Here is a 14,508-nt window from a genome sequence, read left to right on the forward strand (position 1 = left end):
GAGATAGGAAGAGAGTGAGACAGAGAGAGAAAGAGAGAGAAAGAGAGAGAGAGAGAGAGAGAGAGAGAGAGAGAGAGAGAGAGAGAAGGGGGGGAGGGAGGAGAGAAGGAAGAGAGAGGTAGAGAGATGAGAGAGAGAGAGAGGAGAGAGAGAGAGAGAGAGAGAGAGAGAGAAGAGAGAGAGAGAGAGAAGAGAAGAGAGAGAGGAGAGAGAGAGAGAGACAGAGAGAGAGAGGGAGGAGGGAGGGAGGGAAGGGAGAGGAGGGAGAGAGAGAGAGAGGAGAGAGAGAGAGAGAAGAAGAGAGAGAGAGAGAGAGAGAGAGATAGAGAGAGAGAGAGAGAGAGAGAGAGAGCGAGCGAGAGAGAGAGCGAGAGAGAATCATGCATGTGTCTGTGTGTTTGCTTGTGTGTGTCTGTACCTGTGCATTTGTCTGTATCTGTACTTGCAGCTGCACGAGTGTGTGTGCGTGCTTGTCAGGTGTGTGGGGTACGTGAATGTTTGTGTATGTGCACGAAGATGTCGTAGTTGTAACTTTTACAGATCTACATTATTGGACACTGATGACATACAAACACTGTTAGTCAACAGTGTTTATCAACAGTGTTACAGTTGATTGACACATATCTTTCTGCCACTGCAGTACTACAGTACTACAGTCTGTACAGACATCACATGGACTGCATAACTCAATGAAACCAATTACATAGCAAAGGTTAGAATACATAAACCTAACACTGAGATACGCACGACGTTAGTAACTTGACTACGACTAAGAAACAGTTGACTGGAGCGAGTGATTTGAGCTAAACTGTCGCAGTGTTCTGCGTGTGTGGTTGACCCAATGGCAATAACTCTATGCTTTGAATCTATTTTGAATCGTTCAACAAAAAATTGATATGCTGGCAAGAAAATAACATCTACGTACACTGAAAGCTTTTAAGCTATGTCCACTTACCGAAATAGACCTAGGGGAACACAGAGTAAGAAAAGCCACAAGTATAGATGAAATGTGTTGCAAAAGATATTTTGATGTGGCGGTCATAAAACCAGCCTCCTGTCATCGACGCCCACAAACCTGTCTCAAGATTTTAGGGAGTGCGATCCCATACTTGAGCCTTGAATATCGACGATCTTTCCTGGACGCCGGATATTACACCGACAAATGAAACGGAATAATTTGATTAACAAACATGATAACATCCGCGTATACGTTTTTAATAGCCATTTTGGATTTTTCTTCTCGTTTGATCTCGCGAGATAGCGAGCCCAGCTACTACGTCCAATCAAAATTGTTTAACACAGAACATCTGTAATGCAGACAAAAATGGATAATGACATGTATAAATTTTGACATGTATAGATTTTGTTTGTCGTTATCTACTACTTCATCACATATAGTTCCTGTTTGTGTGTTTTATCATTGTGTATCATGTATAGCTGTTTTGTTTTGTTATTCGGTTTAAAGGTGTTATACTGATATTTTTTGCAGATTATGGGGATGATGATTTGCTGAGACAAGTTGTAGGCCTACTACTAGTACTAGTACTTGTTGGCTTGTTGCTGAGACTTACGCCATTGTTGTATAGACTGAGATAGGCCTACTTTGCAAACAGTCGATAACAGGTGAGTAGCGTCGGTTAAACGGGCGTTTTGTCCCGCCTTCCTGCAAACTTAAGGACATATTTATTGGTAGAATATAATAGGCAACACCCTGAAGAAGACCTCTGTCGATTTTAAAGGGCCTACCCCACATTTACGGAAATTAATTGTGGCGTAAACAATATCTAGCCTACATGGACTAACTTATAACCTCATCAGACAATGTCAATGAGACACAACTTCATAACCTCATAAAGATTCATCTTCAAAGTCAAATGTACTATATCGAAGAGGGAAAAAATCAAGGCCGTACGCCAGGAAATTTTCTGTAGGGGGGCAAATACGCAGGAAATTTTTTTTAAACACATGCACGACAAACACGCTCACACACATACCTACGCAACACAGATCACAATTATATATCATATTTATTATATATATATAGCTTTGATATATTTGAGTGAGTGTGACAATTTCCATAGGCACACAGCGCAACACCCATCATTAAACAAACGAGCTAGACCTGCCACCCACAACGGTCTCGCGCTACGCATGTTATACGTGCAGACCACCTACATTCATCAGTACGCAACATCTAACACAAAACTGGGCACAATATTACTCTGGACACACCAGCTCTACCCCCTGACGAGCGGGCAGCCACACACCCAGACTGACACCTACAGTCATGCTACTCACCCCTCGCCTGTGACTTGTAACTCATTAGCTATACTAACTCTATGGACTAGAGAATGTGCTTACAAAGGTATAATTCACAATTTTATAAACTTGATGAATCAGCACACTATTATAATCACAATAGACGCAAAGAACACGACTAACACCCAATATCACAAACGAGCATACACTTTTTGACAAACCAGCACATACAACGACTAATTATCGACCTATTAGTTCAAACATACAAATTCACACAGACATCCACACACAAATCCACAGACATGACAACTCACGAAGACTCTAGTATATCACTTAGCTTATATATGTTCACTCTGACATGGCTGACTACCACTCACTGCCCATCACAACAAAAATAGACACAGCAATACCTTCACACATCAAGCAACTCTATACAGCCTATACACAGTCTATCTAGAGACACTACTTCAATAATGCATCAACTACACACACAATTCTATTTACATCGCTCTACTCACTCGTGCACAGTCCTCAACAAACACTCTTGTTACACCACAGCATTGAAACATATATTATACACATTCGTCCAAATACTCGACCCAACTTGTTTGCGACATCACACTAGCACAAAGAACGTGGTACTTTAACTACGAAGCTACTACGCATACTCCTACTGATCCCAGTCATCGCAGATAATACACCTACTCGTGGCACAGCGCCGCATAACAGACCAACAGACACAGCCATCATATTAGCACATCACGCAACGTAAACGCGCACTTCGGGTCAGAAGTCACTCGGCAGCACCGCAAATGAGTGCTCCGCAAATGCTGACGCACGACTCCGCACACACACAACACGACAGGATGCATGGGACAGCCACACGTCAACCTTATGCCGCGGCTCCTTCTCTGCTCGTTTCTATTGCTCCCGTCTCCATTGTTTGCTCTGCTCGAGGAGAGACGTTGTTGGTGATGTCGTGCTGCTAAGAAGGACAAAGCATTAATGGCGGCTGCGGGTGCCTGCTGTTCAGCCGTACTTGTGTATAATCGGCCGCTACTACCTCACCAGATTGATCGTTTTTTTAGATTCCAAGGGATTCTTGAAAGGTTGTATTTTGTTTGATTTAAATGTTATATGTGTGTACCCTTAGCTCGCAGTGTGTTCGTGTGTGGTTTCTGTTTGACCTGTTAGCTATATTGCGTGGATGCTGTGTTTTAGGCACGTTGAGATTACGGCATGTGGATCACTGTTACCTTTGACCATTCGAGCGTCGCTTCGGCCGAAAATGTGAGACGGTTACGTGCCGTTGGGTGTGCCATAAAATATGCTCTCTAATAAACATGGCAAGCTTCAACATTAACCCGGAGTAGATTCTCGCTAACACGCTTAACTCCGCATGGTGGTGGTGGATTGGCTGGTGTTATGTTTGTCTATGGTTGTGTCCTCTAGTGAGGTTGTAGGTGCAATAGAGTGGTTCCCATTATATATACAACATAGGAATATAGCCAGTCCACCTTTGGGTAGTTAGCGGAATCTATCGGTGTTACATGTTATAGTTTGTGAGACGGAGTGTGTGGTGGTGATGTGGTTAGTTTCGTCCGTGATGGTCGGATGTTACGGACACCTGTTCGTATTGCGCTATTCGTCCCCGTGGCTCGCGTCTGGGTTGTTTTGCGATGCGCTGTTCATCGTTGTATCTACATAAATGGTAATATACATGCCAGTCTAGGGATCTATCCTACTCTCCAACCTAACTCTAATATACTAATTCCACTATAATTATCTAAACTCTAATCCTAACTCTAATACTAACATGTTGTGCATGTGCTGTTTGTTAAGTGAACCTGTGATGTCGCGTAGTGGTACGATTCGTGTTATGTATTTAGTAGAGCCGACCGCGTTGGTCGTCATATATAGGCATGTAGATGATTATAGTAAAGTGCCGATGACACTTGTTAAATTTATTATTGTGTGTGTTGTAAAGGTGATGTGAAGCCACATAACCGTTTGCAACGCATGTATGCAGGGGCGTCACGTACAGCCTTATTGTATTATTAGGCTGCGTAGCAAAACGCAGGCCAATAGAAATATAATATAATAAAATGGTAGAGCGTTCTAGGATTTTAGAAATTGGCTTGGGTGGCGGAAACCCCCATGATTCTCTCGCTCGCCTTTGTACTGATGCTTGTCTATATCGTTACTGTGGGTCGCTGATCGTTTTAGGTGGCCGTGCGCCTGCTGGCTAGTGCTGTGTGGCTTGACATCAACACTGCTCGGACGAATAGCCGCATACGAACAGGTGCTCCGCATGCTCGTGGTGTGGTTGTGTACGAATATCCACGTCGTAATTGAAAGCTTGCATGTTTATTTAGAGATGCATGGTGATTTCATGGGCCACGGAGTATCGTGGTTACGATGCCCCTTGTGGCCTTGTTTGTGGATACTTTGTGTATTGCTGTTGGGCCAGTGTGTTTGCCGGCTGGCGTGGTAATTTATTATAATATATATGTTTGTGATACCTGTAGAGTGTACATGTATTGTTACGTATTGCATGTGACTGATAGAACTGGCGATGTAAGCATGTGGATGTTTGATTGACATGTACGTTATGTGATTGTAGGACTGAAATGCACGGTATGTGTGTGTTTGAACTAGAATTTTAAGATGTACGTATGTGAAAATTGGGCGTAGGTGAGTGGGATGATTTGTGATAGGTTGTTATTGTTAAGTATGTGACTGTAAGAATGCCGAATGACTGATGTTGCTGTTAGAACGAGATGTTGTGGTGTTACTTTTTTGTTGGTGGACGTAGTCAGTATGTATTTGAGATGTGTTAGATTAAACTGAGATGTTTACGCGGGTATGGCTTTTACCCTTAGAGGGCCTCAATCATTTACCAAACACATAGTGACTATGTTATGTGCTACTAGTGCTTATAGCAATTTTTACGAGGTGTGTACGTGTTGTATCTGTTCGGGCCAATAATGTGTCTGTGTGTTTGCTTGTGTGTGTCTGTACCTGTGCATTTGTCTGTATCTGTACTTGCACCTGCACGAGTGTGTGTGCGTGCTTGTCAGTGTGTGGGGGTACGTGAATGTTTGTGTATGTACACGAAGATGTCGTAGTTGTAACTTTTACAGATCTACATTATTGGACACTGATAACATACAAACACTGTTAGTCAACAGTGTTTATCAACAGTGTTACAGTTGATTGACACATATCTTTCTGCCACTGCAGTACTACAGTACTACAGACATCACATGGACTGCATCACTCAATGAAACCAATTACATAGAAAGGTTAGAATACATAAACCTAACACTGAGATACGCACGACGTAGGTAACTTGACTACGACTAAGAAACAGTGACTGAGCGAGTGATTGAGCTAAACTGTCGCAGTGTCTGGTGTGTGGTTGACCCAATGGCAATAACTCTATGCTTTGAATCTATTTGAATCGTTCAACAAAATATTGATATGCTGGCAGAAAATAACATCTACGTACACTGAAAGCTTTTAAGCTATTCCACTTACCAGAAATAGACCTAGGGGAACACAGAGTAAGAAAAGCCACAAGTATAGATGAAATGTGTTGCAAAAGATATTTTGATGTGGGTCATAAAACCAGCCTCCTGTCATCGACGCCCACAAACCCTGTCTCAAGATTTCTAGGGAGTGCGATCCCATACTTGAGCTTGACATATCGACGATCTTTTCTGGACGCCAGGATATTACACCGACAAATGAAACGGAATAATTTGATTAACAAACATGATAACATCGCGTATACGTTTTAATAGCCATTTTGGATTTTTCTTCTCGTTGTGATCTCGCGAGATAGCGAGCCCAGCTACTACGTCCAATCAAAATTGTTTAACACAGAACATCTGTAATGCAGACAAAAATGGGATAATGACATGTATACATTTTGACATGTATAGATTTTGTTTGTTGTTATCTACTACTTCATCACATATAGTTCCTGTTTTTGTGTTTTATCATTGTGTATCATGTATAGCTGTTTTGTTTTTGTTATTCGGTTTAAAGGTGTTATACTGATATTTTTTGCAGATTATGGGGATGATGATTTGCTGAGACAAGTTGTAGGCCTACTAGGGTCTACTAGTACTTGTTGGCTTGTTGCTGAGACTACGCCATTGTTGTATAGACTGAGATAGGCCCTACTTTGCAAACAGTCGATAACAGGTGAGTAGCGTCGGTTAAACGGCGTTTTGTCCCGCCTTCCTGCAAACTAAGGACATATTTATTGGTAGAAATTAATAGGCAACACCCTGAAGAAGACCTCTGTCGATTTTAAAGGGCCTACCCCACATTTACGGAAATTAATTGTGGGTCAACAATATCTAGCCTACATGGACTAAACTTATAACCTCATCAGACAATGTCAATGAGACACAACTCATAACCTCATAAAGATTCATCTTCAAAGTCAAATGTACTATATCGAAGAGGGAAGAATCAAGGCCGTACGCAGGAAATTTTCTGTAGGGGGGCAAATACGCAGGAAATTTTCTGTAGGGGGGGTAAAGGTACTCCCCACGTCCTCTATTGCCCTATTTGTCCCATTAAAAGGCTTACTCTGAAAATCTCTAGGGGGGCAAGTGCCCCTGCTGCCCCCCCCCCCCGCTGCGTACGGCCTTGGGAAGAATGTACAGAGATAATTCCAATACGAATGATAGAATAAAAAGAAAGCTAAAACTTAAAGGGATCATTTGAAGATAGCTTTTGTTGAAATCAATGATCACGCTCAGATGAATCCGAGCCTGATCACTGCATGGTTTCTACATGTATCATCTTCAAAGGATCCCTTTAGATTTAGCTTAGTTTCTGGCATTTCATATGCATATCACAATTCTTTTGCTTCTCTGGTTAACTGTACAATTGAAACTTTTTACTGCAATCTGCATTGTTGGTGCATGGTCTATCGAGTTGATCTTCTGTGTTCGGTATACTCCCTTGCAGGCCAGCTACAAAGAGCTTAGAATGATAAGAGGTGTCACTCGCCAGAAAATAGTGTAATTGCCTCAACAGTGCGTGCGTACTGCGGCCGCTGTGATAGGCTATTGCAGCGATCATGGCTGACCTGCTAAGAAGACAAAGCAAGGCGCGTGTCCTGTTCAGCGTTACTGGTGTTATAATCGGCGCTACACCTCACCAGCGATTATCGTTTTTTAGATTTCCCAAGGATCCTTGAAAGTTGTTATTATTTAAATGTTATATGGTATTAGCAGTGCAGTTTAACTACGTAGTGTGACTGTAGACTGCAGATGTACGCATGTGACTCACTGGTACCTTTGACCACACGGGCATGTAACGTACTCGCTGGCCATAAATATGCTCTCTAATAAACATGCCAGCTTTCGAATTAACCCGGAGTAGATTCGCTAAACAGCCAGTGGACTGGCTATATTCTATGTTGTATATTTAAATGGGTCCCATTTATATATACAACATAGAATATAGCAGTCCACCTTGCTGTGTTAGCGAAATCTACTCCGTGCGTTAATTTGTAAGGACGTGGATATTCGTCCGAGCATCGGCACACCTGTTGTATGCGCTATTCGTCCGAGCAGTTGCTGCGCATGCGCGTGTTCATGTTGTATTACATAAATGTATATATAAGCCAGTCTGAGGACTATCCTACTCTCCAACCTAACTCTAATACTAATTCCACTAATTATTTAACTCTAACCTAACTCTAATACTAACCACAATCTAAACCTACCAGTACCACTAATTATTAACCGACTCGGTTGGCTTATATAGGCAAATGATAGTACCAAACACTATCTATGGTGTATAACCACATACGCAACGCATGTATGCAGGGGCGTCACGTACAGCCTTATTATTATTAGGGCTGCGTAGCAAAACGCAAGGCAATAGAATATAATATAATAAAATTTAGAGCGTCTAGATTTTAGAAAATTCGCTGGGGGAAACCCCCAGACCCCCGTTCACACTTCCATCTCCGGCACTAGAGGCCGTGCTGCGGCCACGCTACATCAACAACTGCTCGGCGAATAGCGCATACGAACAGGTGTATCCGATGCTCGGCACGAATATCCACGTCGTAATTTGAAAGCTTGCATGTTATTAGAGAGCATATTTATGGGCCACGGAGTACGTTATGCCCTGCTGCCTTTGACTGCTACTATACTAGATTGACATGTATTGTACGTATTGATGTGACTGTGTAGACTGCGATGTAAGCATGTGACTGTTGATGACATGTACGTATGTGATTGTAGACTGAAATGCACGTATGTGATAGATTAAGATGTACGTATGTGAATTGGCCGTAGTGTGAGTGTAGATTGAGATGTATGTTAAGTATGTGACTGTAGAATGCGATGTACGTATGTTGCTGTTAGAACGAGATGTACTTATGCTGACAGTAGTCAGTAGATTGAGATGTGTGACGTTAAACTGAGATGTACGGGACGTATGGCTTTACCCTTAGAGGCTCAATATTTACCAACACATAGTGACTATGTTATGGCTACTGTGCTATAGCAATTTTACATGTACTTTACTCGCCCAAATAAGATTAACAGCATTAAACAGACCACAATGTGTAAACTAATGAAAATGCATTTTATACTTATTTTACAGTCGAATGTAAAAATGGTAGTGAACACCAGAAGAACTGATTTAGCCAATATTTCATCAGAGTATCTTATCCAAAATAGGGCAACTGTGCGTCATCATCATTTGAGAAACAGCATTTATGAACACTACAACATGCAAATTATGTGTGGAATGCTGTCCCCACTATATTCAATGTTGCCAAATCTGCCTCAGAAAATAAGAGTCATCAGACCCTCTTCCTGCAAGAGATCCCTTCCATGCTCATCAACTGCTACTCCAGCAAGCAAGAAAAGAAACTGTATATATATATATTTATATAAATATTACATGTTTTGTACAGTACCAGTGCATGGCTGCTCTTTAACCATTTTTAGATAATAATGCCAATAAGCGGGAAACATGATGAAACTTTCTGATACTTAGCTGTACCCTCCTTTTACCAAAGAGCCTATAATATATGTGTCACTTGCTATATATCATCATGTAATTTGATTAAAGATTTAATCCAATTACAATGATTTAATTTATGGAATTATCTATTATTACTATAAATCTAATTAAACCGGAGTTCGTATGAAAAGCAAACATTTTGCATACTCTTTTGCCTTAGAAAATTCATACAATGTTGTATTCAATAAATCAAAAATTTATTTTTCATTGTACGAGGCAGAGGCAGGCCCACAGGGTAATCCTGATACTCCGAGCATTCCGTGCTGCGCAAGTTGTTGTCGACAATTTGTTTTTCAGAGTGGAAACAGCAATTGCCAGTTGATATAGATAGTGATTATCTTAACTTTGTCAAGTATTAACAATGCTAGAGTACCAATGCTATTTTCAGTCCAACCTTCGCTACGCGCAAGCGGTAACTGTTCGTAGCCAGGCTCAATGACAACGGTCATGGAAACGCAGGTGCTTCCTGAACCAGAATTGTTGCATGTTGATGACACCTCCCACTGCTTTACCTCAGCTGATGTTACAGCTTATTATAGCGAGCGTACATCCTTAGGAACACTACCAGCTTACTGAATGCTTAACATGTGTAGGGGTGAATTAAGTTACTCACTATACAGAAGAGGCGATGCACAGGCAAAACTCATTGTATGAATTTCTGAGCACAAAGAGTATAAATCAGGGTTGCTTGTCATGCCAACTTCCAGTTTTGTTGGTTTTTAAGATAGTTTGGAAACATGCTTTGGAAATTGTTTCCATCTTTCAATGCACATGACAGAGTCTTACCAGAGCTAAGTTTGACTGCCAAAGAATTTGTGCCAGAGGTGGTTACTACATGTGAAGATGCTCAATGCATTGAAAAATTCACCGAATGATGATATTTTACATGAAAATACGATTGCATCATGCCACTTTGAAAATGCTTTAATATTAACACAAGTGCATCAAAAACATGCAAAAGAAATAGAAAGGTTATGAAATTACAACATTTGTAAATAGATACATTTAGATATTAAATTAACTAAATTGCTATTGCAAGGTCATTATTACATGTTGAACAAGGACAAGAATCTTTCTCTGTGTGAATTAATTTGCTCAGTTTATTTTTAGCCTGAAGCACGTGTTTATTTATGGTGGCATTGACGCAAACATAGTCACTCTGCTCCAATGTTTCAATAATTGGCATATTAATAAAAAAAGCATCAAAAGAATGATAAATTTATCTTGAGCCCCCCCCCCCCCAGCCTATGGTTTATAGTCATTTTAATCATCGTGTCACTAGTGGCCCAGCACTGCAATAATTTACATGCGTTCAGATGAGGAAACGTGTCACCTCGTTATCATTTTAAGCTCTTTGCCCGCTAGCCAGCTTATATTGGGGGCGTCGTTTTTCAATGGTTGGCATTTGCTCGGCAGCGGCGCGTGCTACAGGATTTGTACCAGGGGGTCTAACCGTAAGCCAAGTTGCGAGCACCGCGAAGCGGGGGTGTTACAATTTTTAAAATTACACCCCCTCAGATGCGTTTTCTGCGCGAGCAAGTGGGGATCCGGACTCCCTGGACCCCCCTGTACACGCCCCTGCTCGGGGCGCGAAGCGACCAGCGAGGGAGCAGCGCCGAGGGGGGAGGCGGTGTGGAGCGCGGCCGGTGTTCACTGTTCACACCTCCCGGCACACGATGTGAACGATTTTCAATTTATTGACACAAAATGGAGCGACCTGAGGTTAAATTCTTGCAAATTTACAAGCAAAAACATTTTTTGCTTGGGAGGCTCGGCGGGGCGGGGGTTGTTCGAAAACCCCCAGAACCCCCCCTGGCTACGGGCCTGCCCTTGGACTTTGAAGACTAATCCGTACAAGATTATGAAGTTAATTGTACTAGCCAGTGTACACCTGTGCTTTCATTTCTTGCTATCTACATAACAGAGCTGAGAAAGGCAAAGCGATTTAGATTTCTGATCTTTCCTATCTATGCTTGTCTTATCTATATTGTCATGAGTGAAAAGTACAGAAACATTCTGTACATAATAGTCATCCTCATATGATACTGATAGTGGCTCCATAAAAATCCTGGGTGATAAAACACTTTGGAAAATACTTTAAAATTGTATTGCAAATCTAGACTGCAAGCATACATGTCATATTGCCTCAATAATTGCAACTACCAGCCTGCCATTTGGCACTACACAATAAAGGAAAGCATGAACAAACTTGAATAAATACAGGGAAGAACACTCGGCTTTGTTAAATTGTTTGTAATGGTGGTCACACCTATGATGACCCTCCATCCCACACATCTTCCCATTGTAATTAGAACTGGCCGACTTAAGACGAATGCCACAAATCTACGTCATACACGGACAGAGCCCAGCCTACATATAGAACATTTTCAGGCACGTTTGCACTCCCTACAATCTTTGATAACAAAACACCCAAGTTGCTCTCTCTTGCTTCCGGTAGAAAATCCTTTCGTACCATGGTGATTGGCTATGAAACTAACTACCTTCCAACATCCACATGGCTGCAGAGCTCGCAACTTTCAGGTCGAGATCGAAGTTCCATCAAGATCGAGGTCAAGGTCAAAATCAGGTCCATCCTGCGGACGCGCTGTGTGCCGTTGACCCTCCCACACATAAAAAAACTAGGTTTAGCGATGCATGGTTGTTACTTCCATATATACGTTGTCAGGTGTTCTACCAGCCGCCATTGCATTCTTTCTCACTGGTGTTTTAAATGTAATGTTTGTTATTTGCAGCACTGTTGCGACTGATCTGTTACATCTTTCTTCCATTTTAGTTGCTTTAGTTGAGCTATTACGGTCACCGGTATTGACTCCATTACTTGCCTTGTTTAATTTCTGTGTGTTGTAGTGCACACATATTGTTTTTGTCATTTATGGCAAAATTTTCTGTCTTCATCAGATTTCACGTACGTTTTTAGTGTTCGCTAATTTGAAGACATGCACCAGTGATCACAATAAGGAATTTCTAATTGAGCTGTAGTTTTGGCATCTCAGTGTGGTTGTTTCAGTATTTGTCTTGTTCACAAATGTATGCGAGTTGCCTTAATCAGTTGTTATGGCCTTTTATGTTTGCTGTTGTCTTTCATAGCGTACATACATAGACTTGGTGTACTTTAGCTGCCCCGTGTTGTCACATGTCAGCAATTTTTTACTGCACTGATGGCGAGTAGTTTTGCCAGCTCGTGTTATTTTTGCCAATACCATCATTATAAATAAATAAAAGTGAAATCACAGCCGTAGTGTCCACCATACATGCCACAACCCGCTTGTCTTTTGGGTTGACCATTATGTGATTTGACAGCCCTACTCGTGGTGAAGTGTATGCTCTCTGAAATAATTTTTAATTAATTCATTATTGTATGTAATAACAAGTATTAAATAATATATGAATTTAAATATGAATATTATAGTATGAAATGTAAGTACAGCAGAAGTACCAGGAGAACTGGAAGAAGTACCATATGCCTTTATTGACCTCTATCGATGGCCTACAATTGGGTGCCTAAGGACTTAGTGCGGTGGTTCCTATATTTAATAAATGCTGAAGCATAGTAATGCTATCTATCTATAGAGCTCGCCAGTTTTATATAGCTGTATGTAAATTTGAAAATGTGTAATCAAAAATATGTCCTGCCCGAATAATCTTTTTTAATCTCATCTTATTCTCAACCTTGAACTTGTTAAACCATCTTTCACTCTGACCTACTTGTGTACTGAAGTTAGTGTATATTTTCACTGTAGTGTGGTATGGAGTTGAATAATCCTTTGTCTCACTTCTGTGTATAAAGACATATATGGGAAAATAGAGTTCAGCATCCAAAGCCAGCTCATGTACCAGCACAGTTTGTGAGCGTAAAATGTGTTATACTGAATCCAAAATTTTTAATAGGAATGCAGAAAACTTTGTTTGTTCGCCAAATGTCAGCAATCACAGTGGTTCACCCTAAACACTATTAAAACTATAGAAAGGGCAGTTGTCGCCAACTACATGTATCCCCGTGTTCTTCCCAAGATGTGTAAGTATACGAAGTTTGGTCGCGCTAGGTCAATTAGGGGCCTAGTTATAGAGCGGAAGGGAAATATGATGAACGTCAAGGTCAAGGTCAATGTCAAATAAAGGTTGCAGTGAATGGTTTTGGTATGCGACACACATTCTCCCAAAGATGTGTAAGTATAGCAAGTTTGGTAGCGCTAGGTCAATTAGGGGCCGAGTTATAGAGCGGAAGAGAAATATGATCAAGGTCAAGGTAAAGGTCAAATAAAGGTCATAGTGACCTGGTTTTGGTAGCGCTAGGTCAATTAGGGGCCGAGTTATAGAGCGGAAGAGAAATATGATCAAGGTCAAGGTAAAGGTCAAATAAAGGTAGTAGTGACCTGGTTTTGGTACGCGACACACCTCTCCCCAAGATGTGTAAGTATACCAAGTTTGGTAGCGCTAGGTAAATTAGGGGCCGAGTTATAGAGCGGAAGGGAAATATGATCAAGGTAAAGGTAAAGGTCAAATAAAGGTCGTAGTGACCTGGTTTTGGTAGTGCTAGATCAATTAGGGGCCGAGTTATAGAGCGGAAGGGAAATATGATCAAGGTCAAGGTAAAGGTCAAATAAAGGTCGCAGTGACCTGGTTTTGGTACGCTGCTCACCTTCTCCCCAAGATGTGTAGGTATACCAAGTTTGGTAGCGCTAGGCCAATTAGGGGCCGAGTTAGAGAGGGGAAGGGAAATATGATCAAGGTCAAGGTAAAGGTCAAATAAAGGTCGCAGTGACCTGGTTTTGGTACGCTGCTCACCTTCTCCCCAAGATGTGTGGGTATACCAAGTTTGGTAGCGCTAGGTAAATTAGGGGCCGAGTTAGAGAGGGGAAGGGAAATATGATCAAGGTCAAGGTAAGGGTCAAATAAAGGTCGCAGTGACCTGGTTTTGGTATGCTGCTCACCTTCTCCCCAAGATGTGTGGGTATACCAAGTTTGGTAGCGCTAGGTAAATTAGGGGCCGAGTTAGAGAGTGGAAGAGAAATATGATGAAGGTCAAGGTCAAGGACAAATAAAAGCCACAGTGACCTTGTTTTGGTACTCGACACACATACTCCCCAAGATGTGTAAAGTATACCAAGTTTGGCAGTGCTAGGTCAATTAGGGCCGAGTTAGAGAATGGAAGGGAAATAT

The sequence above is a fragment of the Priapulus caudatus genome, unplaced genomic scaffold, assembly GCF_000485595.1.
Source record: "Priapulus caudatus unplaced genomic scaffold, Priapulus_caudatus-5.0.1 Scaffold864, whole genome shotgun sequence".
In the NCBI taxonomy this organism is placed as follows: Eukaryota; Metazoa; Priapulida; class Priapulimorpha; order Priapulimorphida; family Priapulidae; genus Priapulus; species Priapulus caudatus.